The 14583-nt window shown below is 44.3% G+C and overlaps 1 protein-coding gene across 5 annotated transcripts in view; it reads left to right on the top strand.

Annotated features, from left to right (window-relative positions):
* Positions 1-14583, top strand: part of SH2B2 (SH2B adaptor protein 2) — a 505642-nt gene that overhangs the window by 63408 nt on the left and 427651 nt on the right. The window contains exon 2 of one of the 5 annotated variants that reach the window (XM_085649837.1): positions 10596-10662. The exons of the other annotated variants lie outside the window; for them this stretch is intronic. The gene's annotated coding sequence lies outside the window, so the exon portion shown is untranslated. The remainder of the gene's footprint in view (positions 1-10595; positions 10663-14583) is intronic. 5 annotated transcript variants of the gene reach the window in all.

Genomic DNA, 14583 nt, shown 5'->3' with positions numbered 1-14583 from the left:
TGCTCTTATTTTTAGGATCTTGGGATGCTCCGCCCCCTGCCCCACACTTTTTATTGTGTAAATAGCAGCTGGGGTGTGGAATCCGCAAACATTGACAAAGCCAATAGGTCTGGCATTCGTGGTCAACTTTTTGCTTTTGTCAATGCTTGTCTTGTTTTGGAATCGTTTTAATGAAACTTTATTGTTGTGGGAGCTGCCAGGCCCTTGCCATTATTACAGACATTGGCAAAAATATTTTTTGGTCGTAAAAAGCGCACATTGCCACAGTACTTCCCGGTCCTGAACAAACCTTTGTGTACCGATCTGCTCCATTTCAAAGAGCAGAATGCTTTCACAGTACAGCCAGCCGATAGCAAGAGATACAATTTTAATAAAAACAAAAGATCTTGGTTATTGCCAGACCTAATTTAATACTGTTCACGAAGGTCACAAAAGTGCATCCTTGGTACATGCCCTTGGATTAGTGCAGATTTAAGGCTTTCACAAGAATTTACAGAAGTAGGCCAAGACATTGTACTCCTAGAAAATATTTGTGAACTCCAGTTAAGCACGGGCTGCAAATGTGCATGTGCAGATTGGCTCAAGCGAAAATCTTTTGAGCATTTACAAGTTTACTTTCCCTCTAACCACATTTTTTACAAATTTGGAAGAAGCTTTACCTCTGCCCTTGTCAAGGAGTACACTTCAAACCTTTCTAAGTATGGGAAAAGATTAGAGCAGAACTGGTCAAAACCCCTAAAACAAGTTAGTAGTTTAGCATCGACTCAAAAGGGCATTCCAATCCTGGAACTATTGCTTACCATTACCCCCAGTCCCAGTATGCAGATCAGTGGAAAGACAGCAAAATGAGGGAATTGCTAGTATTCAGACCTTACTATAGTATGAGCCCTGGAATACTCAGAGAGGCTATTATAAGAGCTCTTATATGCTCAGATCATTTTGCACATGGATGGCAACCTCAATTCTCTGCAGGAGACCTTTAAATGTTGTCTGGTAGAGGTGGTTAGTTCGATTAATACTAACTCCCTCCAACTTAATTCAGACAAACTTACGGTCTTGGATTTCATGAATTGCCTCCTGCTGGTCTCCATCGCTATGCACCGGTTTTATCCCAGTGACCATTTGCCTGCAATCTGGGTTTACGATTCGATCCAAAGATGACCCCACATCAAGAAACTTATGGCAATCTGGTTTTTTTCCCCATGAAGGTGCTAAAGAAAATCCTTCCTTTCATACCACAAACCAGTGAGTCAACTGATACAATCTGTGATCATAAGTAGGCTAGACTACTGTATGTAGGCCTTCCGGCTTACTTAATGCACAGATTGCAGCTAATTCAGAACGTTGCAGCAAGGCTTCTAGTGGATATCCATGAATATGACCATGTTGCTGTCCATCTTAACACCCTTCACTGCTTCCTGTGTAGAAAATACGTTTTTTCAGGTCTTTTGTTCTTCCCTACATAACATCCTAACTATACATCTACATTATTTTTAAAAGATACAGGCTTGCCAGATTTCTGCACTTGCCCTGTTCTGATCTGGCAAATGTGCTCAAATTCTCTAAGGTCAGGACTGGCTAACATGCTTTTTTCAGTGATCACCAACAACAGGTGATGAGTGAAATGCTTGAATTAATCTCCGCTATAGGCCATCACTTGGGGCCCATACCAGTCGACTAATGCTCCCCAATTGGGGGAGGTGGGGGTGGGGTGGCGTCAGCACCATTGGTCCACATTTCATTTTGACACAGTAACAGAAGGAATGAAAATTGAGCTATGGTATCCTGGGGCCATATTATGAACATGTTCTACTTCAGTATGTCGGCTTGGAACTGGTCCATGTACCTATGTTTGCTGAAATTGCGCAGTCTGCAGCATATACTTAGAAACATGAACCGACATCAACAGCCCTGTTTATAAGCTGCACTATCTGCAATTTATACACCAACTTGTAGGTTTGCAAGAGTCAATGAATGCACTCTTGGAATCTGTTTCAGTAAAACCGGCACTTGCTTAGAATAACCTTCCTCCTGTGATTCATGCCGAACCCTCTCTCCTAAGATTCTGCAAGTCTTTACAAATGTTTCTATTTCCATATGTTTTAAATCCTCCCCAAGTTCTTGAATATTGATGAACATTCCATAAGCCCTTGGTGTAATAGTTTTCACTTATACACCAGATGCCTTTGAGGTAGTCCTTTACAAATTAAATAAAAAAAGTGTTAGAGTGCTTTATGGGAGGGCATTCATTCTAGAGGCATTGTATGTGCAGTGAATATTGTTGCCACAATCTTGATACTTGAGCTTTCAGAAAGCAAAGCTCCATCCAACCCTCCGTAAAGGATAATGGCGTCCTGTAGTGCCTCTTCCCCTAGACTGAAACCATACTCTTAGTTCAGCTGTGAACCTACTCGCCTATAGAGCAAGGTTCAGTGAGCTGAATCCATATTTGGCACGCCATACTCCAATTGTGGGTGTGCAAGTAGGTACAGGGAATTGAGGGACCTTGCAAATGGTCAAAAGGGTATATTCATTGGCTTACCACAGCCCAAACAGTCATATTGGGAGAATCCATCACAGAAAGGTGCTTAGCGGTAGAGCCTGCACTTCTACTGCTTTGATACCGGAGGCCACCAAAGCAGTAAAAATGCAACAAAATCCAGTATTTTCTGGTTTCTACTGAAAAGCAAATAGTAATTTTGGTGCTGTTTTATCGGTTAAAATCGGTTTTAACTGTAAACCCGATTGATAATTATAAGAAGTATCATGAAAGGACTTGCAGAGCTGTTCTGCTGTCAGCTTACTGAAAACACCTTTCACTCACATCGATCATGCTACTAAGGGTTGCTTCCCATAACATGATAAACGCACCTTGGTGGCCATCACGCACTGCATGGGAACACTCCCCACATTAGATCAAAACAAAGATGACTCTTCCATTACGCTCTACATGGTGTAGCACACTACCCATACACATGGGGGAGTAAAGTGGTGCCACTGTATACATGTTACAATGCAATACGAGTGTATTTTACCAAGCTAGACTCCCTGCCAAGTTGGCCACAAACACCAGAGACTCGATTGAGTTCCAAATGTGAGATCCACCGACTGTGATCCAGGAAGAGCTAAAGTACTACTTAGTGTGGTTACCACAGCGCTGTAAGCCAGTCAGTCCCCCTCCTACACCAATGCCACCCAGGAACACAAGCAGGAAAATGTCAGTCTAGGCCAAGAAATGCTCTTTTAAAGTAATCCTGATCTCCTCGGCAGTAGACCTCGTCAGCCCAGCTGTAAGCCCATCTGTAAACCGATGCCACCCCGGAGTGTAAGTACGGAAATGCCTGTCACGTGGAAAGGCTTGTTTAAAATGTTAATGACTTGCTGTGGGCAGCGCGGACTGCCCAGTTCTTCCATCGGTCATTTCCCTGGTGGGCTGGAGATGTTTGAAGGCAGAGGGGCTGCTGCTGGCCCCTCGATCTTCTCCTGCGCCCGCAGGTGTATCGCAGCTGGCACCGCGGATACTTTAGGAGAGATGGAGGTAAAAGGGCGAGGAAAGTCCTAAGAGGATACGACCTAACATCACATCGCAGCGCAGCGCAGCCCGAGTCCACTGGAGGAAATGGAGAACTGGTGAAACCATGGGGCGAGAAATGGACCTCTCTGCACCTCGGTGGAGGCGCTTCAGAGGTACTGGGGCGGTAACGGCCGGAGCTGCAGCTTTTGCGTAATTTTTATTAAGTCGAGCTTTGCTTTTACGATTGAAAGTTTTGTTTTTCCTTTAATCCGGTGCACGGAGCGCCAGTCTTCCCTGAACCAAAAGAGCACTTGTTAAGTAATGACACCACCTTAGGAGACTGTTGTGTATTCATTAAATTAGGAGTTGTTTTAATGTGTTTGTTCTTTTCATAGTGTAGACAACCAGTCTTGATCATGACGACTAGATAGTGAGCGTTACATCTCGGTATTAAGCAACATCAGTGATGCATCATTTTTCTCCGGAAGCTGTGTGTGAATAGCAATGTATGTTTACTTATTAAAGGGTAGCAGGAAATATTAACCCTCCAGGAGAAAGAACACGTGGTTTGTGACGGTTGAGTCTCATGTTGCAGCTGAAGGCCATATTAAGCGCAGTGTAAGGACCACACAATCCCACTAAATGATCAGGGTTGTTAATCCGTTTCACACAGAGGTCCCACAGTTGCCACATTTTCTCTCCTTCTGATAGGATCCATTATGGATTATTCGCTTTAGCATGATGCACCAAAATGTGAGTTGTATTTGCCCTTGCTTGATTTCCTGGCCTCCGCAGGAGCGCCTAGCAGCTGACCACCCATTTCCACTCTGATGCATTGAGAGCATAGAAGCAGATCCTGAGGACGCTGAATGCATCGCAGAAAGGTTAGAAGGGAAGATCACCACACCGAAGCGGAGCTGCGCCCACTAGGGAACAATGATGAAAGCTGATGGATGTCAGACTAGATACAACCATGTTAAAGGCAGAGCGGGTGTGCATGGCTGAGGGCATCCTCTTCATTTCATTTATCACAGCATTAGGCAGCCTTCAACTTCCGAGAAAGGGATGCAGTGAGAGAGTCTGCGAGAGGGCGGTGTAAAATGTGCCTGTTTGTATGAACTCAAATACACTTGCACAAACCTCATCGTTTTAAGCCACATATGCGCAACCACAGGGCACCACTGCCACACAAAACCATCGCTACCTCACATACTGGGGGGGACTGTATCACAGAGCACCACGCACAACCATTGCAACAAAAAACATACATCTTAAATAGTCTTACCTGGTCTAAACCTGTGTTTGCTTTCCCAGTGCTTGTGATTTGTTGTTGGTGCTACTTGGGATATTTGTGTTACCAAGAAGTGCTGAACTTGGAACAAGCACTCACATGGAACTCATTTTTGAAAAGGCACAATATAGTAGGGCAGGGAGATCCCATACAGGGCCAATTAAAATCCTAACAATTCAGTTAGGACAGAAACCATCCTGTTAGACGCTACACACAACAGATGGAAAACAACCACTATTTCATTGTGTCATTCAATTCAACCAAATTGAAATGTATTTTTATAGCCATAACAGTGTGACCAAATAATCGCAATCAGGTGAGTGGTGAGATAGTTTCTCAAGAAACGCCAAGTGAAAAAACCTCAAACCAAGCAGAAAGTGACAAGTTGAGTGATCACCCCACTGGATGTAACCCTTTTGACCAAAGGACTTAGTATGTCCAGCCCACCACAAGGGTTCAGCCTTAAGCAGTGTAGCTGGAAGACTGTTCTGTCCACTTGATAGTCAAGATTTCATGTTGCTAATTTCCTCGGCTATCATACCTACTTCCTGCAGCAACATTAAATTTGAATCTGCAGAAGGTTCAACATTAAATTCATTTTTGGATTGCATAGGATACATTTTATATAGATCTGATCCTATGTTCTTCAGATACCGGCGCGTCCAAGCTTTAACTCAATATTTACCAGATGCCATAATAGTTTTGAATGTCCTTGCACTTTTACTTCTAGCATTATTGACCAGTTATATTCATAGAACATTCGTTTCTGATATTGTTTTTTAAGAATACTCGGATTGCACTCATAGGGTTCACTTCGGTCTTTATACAGTATACGCTGTACCCTGTTTAGTTTCTTTCACAGAGTAGAACACTCTTGATGGCACCACCCCAATGGAAACTTAGGGGCATATCAACAAGGGCTTTATCTCTGCTTTTTTGGCTTTAAAAGCCAAAAAAGGAGAGATAAAACTAGCGCCCTATCAACAACAGGGTGCTAACATGCAAATTCGCATGTTAGCACCCTTTTACTCTACGCTTCCCCTTGCATCTCTAATGAGATGCAAAGGGGGCGTTCCAGAGTAAAATAATAGGAGAAATGTCGCTAAGCGACATTTCTCCTATTATCAAGAATGTCGCTAACCCTGTTAGAGACAAAAAAAGCAGCGCTAACCGCGGTTAACGCTCTTTTTTACGTCTGGTATTTTTCGGACTTAGCCATGATATCCTATGGAAGGAGGATATCATGGCTAAGTTTGCCTGTCCCTATCAACAAGGTAACGTGAGACTATCGCTGGGTTTCCAGCGATAATCTCACGTTAGCCTGTTAGCGTGAGGATTTTTATCGCTTTTGAGATAAGTGTTGCTAATAGCACGCTATCTCAGAGATAAAAATTCACGCTATCCGGCGATAATTATCCTAGCGCTAAGTGCGCTTAGAGATAATTATCGCCGGTTGTTGTTGATATGCCCCTTAGTTTTAGTTATATTAGAGGTGGTCTGAGGATTAAAATCAGCTTTCAAACAATGCAAAACTTTGTTTATAGGCGGGTCATTCCATTCTGCATCACAAACCAAAAGTGCGTATCCGCAGCTTTCCAATGTTAATCTTAAACAATTCTTGAAGATTATTTTCAGAGATTGTAACATATTTCTTGACTATAAACCAAGTTTAATTGCAGTGCTGCCTTTTGCTCTTTTTAAATATTTTCTCATTAAGGTTGTCACCATATCAAAATGATCGCTGGCTCTTAGGTCAACCACGCTGAAATCTTCAATTAAATTGAACTCATCCAATGGGACAAATGAGTGAACGATTGTGGTTACTTGTTTGCTATGTCCAAACATAGGTGCAGCTGGACTGTCGCACATAAAGCAGCAATTAATATTAATTAGATTGTTCTGAATTAAGATTAACAACACTGTAGGAGAGTAGGAGCTGCTTCTTGTAGTGAAGAGGTGTGACGCCGCGGCCAGGGTGACTGACTCCGGAATCTGGGGATCACGGTTCGATCCCCGGCACCGGCGGCAGATTAGCCCAGCACCATGTGACTCTTGGCAATAGCTTGCTTAATCTTCCCGACGGCCCCCAACGCCTAGAGACCCTTACGGGTGATTGTTTGCACTTTACAAATGTGGATTATTATTATTATATTTACCCCCCATTTTTTTTTATCATGTTTCACTGTTTTCGACTTAGATTGACTGGGGTCCTGCTATCCAGGGCCCAGTCCAGCTGCTTTCTCCTCTAAATTGATTGCATGTACTTTAGGTACACTCAAGTTTGGATACTGGGGTACACTTATAAGTCCCTAGGATATGGTATACTATGTACCCAGGGCATAGGTACCCCAGAGGCCTCCTAGGGGCTGCAGCATGTATTGTGCCACCCTGAGAGACCATTCAAAATGACACCACAGTTCTGCTACAGCAGCCTGGTTAAGGTGGTGCATGCACCCCTTACTTAGATATAGGTTCACTATATCTATTCTATATCACTGCACATATAAGCCTATCAGTCACCCCTAAGGCCTTATCAATCCTGAAGGCAGGGTGCTGGGTTTTATGTTAGAGGGTGCATCTGCATGAGCAGAGCCCCTCTGCAGCCTTCGGAACCTATTTTCCGGGTTTGTTTGTGATGCAGCCAACCATATATCCTTAAGTGCATTATAACCTCGCGGTAAATGCTAACTTTAAAACGGCTGCATAGAAACATGTCGTGTTTGGTGTCAAACACCTTGGAATCATACCTCCCCGCCAGTAACTGACGGGGGAGGTATGATTCCACCCTCCTAGAGGGACAACTGTGACATACCGGGCTACCCGGTACCAGCCTTCTCGACCTGGGAATCATAAAATGGATGCTGCCAGCCACAGACACAAGTCTGCCCTCCTGTTGCTGAGCCAAGCTCGAGCAGGGGAAGGCTTGACAATAGGCTTCCTGTCACAGGGAGGTGTGACCACCTCCCAGACAGGCTTTAGTGTATTGGGGCTGGGGGTGGGTGCACTCAGAGTGCTTTGATGTATGCACTGGGGGCAAATTTGGTGTTCCTGTGCATAGTCCAGCTCAAACCGGTTGCAGGAGCCATTTGCTCCTGCTCTGGCGCGAAACTGGACAAAGGACATGGGTGTAGCCGCCCCTCTGTCCTGACCCTCCCATAGGTGGGTCCCCAGAGTTTGTCCCACCCCTTCCTTGGGTATAAAGTAGGAACCCCTGACTAAAGGACTTTAGATTTTACCTGGACTAAACTCTGCTACAGATACCAAGTACTTCGATCTGCACGACGCTGGATGACTGAAGAATCTCCCTTGGAGTAAAGGAGTTACTCCCCTGCAAGGCAGGCACCTAAACGCATCTGGCCGGTTTGCATCTCCCAAGCTCCTGAGAACTCTGAAGATTTCTGCAACACACTAGGTGGGTTCCCGAGGTCTCTGAGGTTGATCTGTGCTCTCAGCAATTCTGAGGCCCGTATCCCTCTAGGGGACTGTGCAACCCGAACCTCTATGCACCGTGTACTTTTGCAGCAGCATATGCTTTTCGTGATCCCTGAGGCTGTGCTTTGGGCTACTTGTAGTCCTGACCCCGAGCAGTAATTCCACCGAAGATTTCCAGCCTACACTCCATAAGTGTTCCTTGGGCTGGTATTTCGTGATTCAGCTTGAGGTCCCTTCGCGATCCCTGGTCCGTTGGCCTGTGGGTCCCTGTGAAGGTAACTTTGACTTTCCATGGGCTTTCCTGGTTTCTCCAGACGTGCCCTGACTCTCCATAGCTTGAAGAGTCCCCAGGACCTTGCTGGTCCTCACAGAAGCATCTTTCCTCTGCCCGCGTGGGTTGCATGTGCCAAGGCTTGTTGGTGTTCAATCCGGACACTGACCCCCAGCACTTGACGTCCTTCGTGGGACAGCTCACCTCCGGACTTTGGTCGTAGTCGACGTCTCTTGGTCCCCGTGGCTATAGAGTCCAGCTTCACCTCTTCTCACCTGAAACACCCGACATCGGTGGGTATTAGTCTATCATGCCCCTGGTCACTGTGAAGTGACCCAGACTCTATCCCCTCTGCTTTCAGGTTCATCTCACCTCGGATCCAGGCTTGGATCACACCGTACACTTTTCATCTTCACGGCAGCAGCACTTTTCCGCATCATCTCATTGAAAACAACGAAGGTTTCTGACCTCACTTGACCCCTATGCACCCGGTTCCTCTGGGATAGGTAACGCAGGTATCTCAGTACTCTCAAGGGTGCTGGCCTTAGAACCTTCTATGTTTAAGTGGGTTTGCTTAAAGTCCTCTCCTAAGTGTCCTTAATCTTTAAAATTCCAACCGCGACTTTCCCATATTATTGTACGGAGCTCGCTCCTGTGTTCACACACTGCACGCGTCCTCTGTGGGTCTCCTGTGTCACTACCTTGGGTGGTTCCTTGGGGTCCCAGCGATTCTACGTGCTCTAGGCACTGTGTCTAGTCAAGTTGTGATTGTTCTACCACTTTCTTAGTATAGGGTTTGGTCTACCCCCTGGAGCCCACTGAGTATTGTGCTATTTACTGTCGTTCTAGTGATTTTAATATTGTGTGCTTTATGAGATTAGAGAACAAAGAGGTTAGTAGAGAGTGTTTAGTAATAAATACATATATTTTATATATTCCTTGTGTGGTTCTTCTTTCATTTGGGAGGTTCTAAACTGGTAAAACAAGCTGCTTTACATTCCTTCAAGACTTAGCCTGAAGGCTGCTCTCCCTAGCTACCACTAGGATAGCTTTCAATAAAGGTTGTCTTTAACCTAATCATCAATAAGGGTTGTTTGGACTGGTACAGGGTGCCCACTTTAACTAGTGGACAGCATATACCAGGCCAACTTCTCACAAACACCTGTTTGGTTCTATCAGAGTAATTCCCTTCATCTGTCGCTCAGTTTGCTATTTCATACATTAGCTGCTGATCTTTCTTTACTTCATCCAAATTACAAAGTGACATTTTTAATTAAAATCGCCTGAAGCAACATCATAAATATAAAGACACAATCAAACTTCATTTCATTTTTAAAAGATGGTTCATTGAGGGTTATAATAAACGCTCAAGCAGAAATCGCAATTGGGATTTTTATATGAGAATCAAACCAGATACATGTTGCTACTAACATTACAACATCCTTCAGAAAATGTGCTGACACCAAAATCAAGTGGCCACCTAATTGATATTTGGTTTATAGCTAAGCACATACCCAGCCAAGGAGGGCTGCCCCACAACCACATCTTCTGTAAAAACAATATGGACTATTGCTCTAAATGTATTTATTGAGATTGTAAATTCAATAATGTCTTCTAACCAGCAATATTCCATATCTGGACTGGATATTTATCCAGTGGGCTTTAATATGATTAAATCATCTGCCTGAAACCGACATTATAATATCAATGGCGTAAGCGCCGTCCTAAAGGGATTATGAGCAGCCTCTGTCTGGTTGACTAGCTCCTTTAGCCCATTGGAATCCAACCGAAATGACCGGCTGGTTTAAACTCTCACTGCCTTCTTTGTAAAAAGGCGGTCGGAGTTTAGACCAAGGATGTCGGTTCGGAAAGCTTCCGACCGACATCCTAATCGGCCCCAGAATTATTGGTATTGCCTACGAAGGACATATGGGTGTTTCTGCGACGTGCAAGAAATTGAGGCTAACAAATTGGTGGCCTGATATAGACAAACGAGTAGCTAACTTCATTGATAAATGCTGTCAGTGTATTGTTTCTGACAAACATTGGAAGACTCACAAAACCTTTGTTTCCTGTTCCTCTTCCAGAGACAGCTTGGGAGAAACTAGCTGTGGATTTTTTGGGACCATTCAACGTATTGCCTAGGGACAAAAGGTACCTTTATAGTAGCTGTAGATTCTTTTTTTTAAATGTATTTATTACTCTTTTGTAGAAGTTGCCATTTCGAACACAGTTATTTTTTTTTTCGGTAGAAACTATTCTGAGTATGGGGTTCCCCGAGTACTAGTGTAACAGACAATGGGTGCCTTTTGTGTCAAGTCTCATGACTGATTTTATGAAAACACACATGAAACGCAGTGGCCTTATATAGCCATTCATCCAGTAGTTTGGTTGAGAGGGCTAATCGTATTTTGAAAGAAGGTATTCAAACCGCCTTAACAGCTAGCATTTATGTTTCTCAATTTCTTCAAGATACAATTTGGGCGTACCTTTCGACCCAAAATTCTACGAAGGGAATAACTCCTTTGAAACTACTATGTGGTAGGAATCCCAGACCTAAATGAACACCGGAATGGATGTCAGAAATTGTGATGGACCGGGGAAAAGCATCTAAAAGTAATGACTTGTATGAGGAGTAAAGTATTAGATAAACAACAAGCTCTGTTGTTAGGACAACAGGAAGTGTGTCAAGGATGTCATTGTTGATGTGAATGATTGGGTTTTGATTAGAAAACCATTCAGAGTTTACAACGTAGAGTTCAAGTTTTCGTTATCTGGGAAAGTAATTAAGTCTAGTAAAGCTTCTGTCTTGCTGGAAGGGACTGGGTGGTGGAATAGAGACAATATTGTTCCTATATCTAATTCACAAGCAGATGTTTTCAAGTGTATGTATTCTAATAAGGACACTGGAAGTTCTATGTTGTCGTCTGATGTTCCTAATAAGGATATTAGGAATTCTGAGTTGTCTGCCGTTGACACTAATGATACTTGGTCCTGCAGTGCTCAGACTTCCAACTTGCCTTCCTTAGAGATCAGTGAGAATATTTCTTCAAACGATGCCTCAACAAACAGTGGTAATGTTAATGGTAGGTAAACTGCTAGTACAATGACCGGGGTTGAAAATGGTGGTCCGTGTTCTAGCTCTGCTGAGAGTTTGCTGGAACCTGTGTTCACACGAATCTTACGTACAATCAAATGACCTCCCAAGCTGTGTGATTATGTCTTGTTTTAATTTGCCTTCTATTTGCAGGAACGTGACTGCATCCATTTCTTACTGATTTGTTTGTATAAATATTTGTGGAATATAAATCTGTAATGCATTCTTAATTTGATACTAGGCATTGTTTGTTATCTATGCTCACTTAGTTTGGGTATGATCTTATTTCCTTTCAAACTGTGCATTTGCTTTATGTTTTAAACTTTCTTTTGTTTTGTAAGGAAAGTTGGGTGATGTAGTATTTACATCATGATATTATTTACAGTAATCGTTAATAGCTATATTTGGTTTTGACAATGTATATTGTCTTTACATGTGATACATTCCTATTTGGAACTGTAGCTTTAGTGGGCTTTGCGGGGGTTCTGGAAGCTCAGGCGAATGTCAGTTGCCTGCCTTTCCTTGAGCCTTCTGGTGGTCGGTGTGGTTGTGGGTCCTTTTATTTATTAAAGGAATCTTTTATCTACAAAAGAAGTCTCCAGCTCATCTGTGGGTTGTGACTGTGGATGTTTCTTCATGGTCTGTAGCTCTGTGCTACAGCCATGCCGGTGATTCACAGGTTGTAGGATCCACTTATTCTGGTATCTCTGCTGCTGGCTGTTGAAGGTGGGCTCGCTAAAGCTAATCTCTGATTCCTTACAGTCAACAGTGTTATTACTGTGTACTCTGGAATTTTATATCATCAAGCCCATTGGCTGCCTTTGCCCTTATCAAAGTCTTCCCTTTATCAGGGCCACTCTGATGCAGTGGGAACGCCTGCATGGCAACTGTATCTAGAGTTCAGGACTTTCTCATCATTGTCCTAATGTTTAGATAAGGGCTTCTGTCTCGACATTGATGGTTCTGAGACGGCTTGGTCTTCTAGTGTCTCCTTTAGTTCTCTCAAGCATCTCCAGGGGACATGTTACACATTTCATGGGATTCCGACCTCCTATATGCATTAGCATTCATGCTGCTCATCACGCAGGTCCTGAAAAAAAATCAGGCATGACAGTCCAGACGATTCTGGAGTTCCTGGATTGGGCCTGAAGGATCTGGTACTTAGAACTGCTGAATCTTGGCATCTTACAGCTGCTGTGGCTTCCTGATATGCTGTCCCATCAACAGAACAGAACAGAGCAGGAAACCCAAACGTTCACAATCTACACTCTCATGCATGAAGATTGAGCAGACCCACCATAGAGGTTTTGATTTGCTGTCAGAGGTGTTGGGTGTAATTCTGGCTGCTTGCCTCACTTCCACAAAATGTATTTACTCAGGCCTTGGTCCATATTTATCTCCTGGTGCCAGAGGAAGCAGATTGATCCTCTACAGACTGTTTTCTGATGTATACCTTAGACTTATTGTGACATTGCGTGCATAAAATGGTCCCTCAAAGCAAGATTCTGCCAGTAGGCCAGGCGGGCCACCAGGGATATCTTTTCAGGATGCGTTGACCCTCACCCACCAAAGTTGCATGTTTTTAACCAGATCATGTTCCAAGTTCGGTGGGCGGTGATCTACCCAAAGGGCACTGTTACCTAGTCAGTGATTATTTTACCAGAGAATTCGTGCTCTCCATGGTACCCGCACACACTGTGGCTTGCAGGTCGGTGATACTCTAGATCTCTTTATGGTATTTAATTTACCCCCTTTGGAAGGATGGGAAGCTGAATGTGAGATGTGGCCTCCTGCCTGTCCGATTAATGCGCTGTTAGTGGAGAGCGTACAGATAATTAAAGTGTTTAGGGACGTGGACGTCGACGTCGACGCAGATGTCTGAGATGTGAACTTTACCGAGGTGGTGGTTGAAGATGTAGACGGTCAAGGGGAGCACCAGAAAGTTGGTATGGGAACTTTACATTTATAAAGCTTATTAATGGTGCAGATGGGGAGCTGATGTTAGTCGGCCAGGAGGGGGTTTCCTCCACCTGGCCTCGTCCTTGAGGCTTGTATATCATTGCGCTCCGTAAATAGCCTTCTGCAAGCTGTGTGCTTCACAAAGCTCTCCCGGGGCTGGGTCCCTGCCAGCGCCGTTGTCCAGCAGTATTGCTTCCTGTGCGGGCCAGGGCTCGTGCTCACTTAATGACTGGAAGTGCCTGCGCGCGCTCTGTCCGTGGCCTCTTCCGTCGGCGCCGCGCGGTAAAGGTCACCAGCTGCTTCCGACAGCAGCAGCGGGGCTGGGAGAGGCGTCCGTCTCCTGCAGGCCGGGCCTTCGCTAATATGCCAGTCCGGCACCGTGGCAGGGAGGTTTCATCCCGTGGCATGCTGCTGAGCACATTCACAAGCATTCACGCGCTCCGCCCCTGTTAATGCGGTCTTATGATTGGAAAAGCAGACAATTGACCACCGCTGAACCTCGTACCGTAATTTTTATTAACCTAATGTGACGTGTGACGTGTGACGTCACATATGCCATTCACAGTTTATGCAGATTATATGCTGCCTCAAACCGCCTCACTGTAAAGCAAGAAGGCAGCTTGAGTATACGATACGCATGCATACATAGTTTTGTGACACCTGTTGGAGCTGTGTGTTACTTTTCCTGTTGTGTGGTGTGTGTTGTGCTCTGAATGTGTTTGCATAAGTGCAATGTCCTAGCATACCAGACTCGGTGCAGATTAATTAGCACTGGTCAGAGCTGCGATAAAAGACTTCGAAAAGATTTTTAACCGCACTGATGTATCTACTAGGATAAAGGTCGGACCTATACAAGAGACTGTGGTGCCTTTGAACTGTCATGTTGGAGGAGACTTCGTAAACTACCAGGCAAAGCCAGAAAAACAAGCAAAATTATCTTTGATTAAATGAAACCCGAGTAGATGGCTAGCTCCAAGCTGTCATACCTTGGACACATAATGTGAAAATCTAATACCCTG

The sequence above is a fragment of the Triturus cristatus genome, chromosome 3_2 (assembly GCF_964204655.1).
Source record: "Triturus cristatus chromosome 3_2, aTriCri1.1, whole genome shotgun sequence".
Taxonomy (NCBI): Eukaryota; Metazoa; Chordata; class Amphibia; order Caudata; family Salamandridae; genus Triturus; species Triturus cristatus.
Note: the sequence above shows the minus strand (reverse complement) of the source record. Positions and strands in the feature narration are given on the sequence as shown.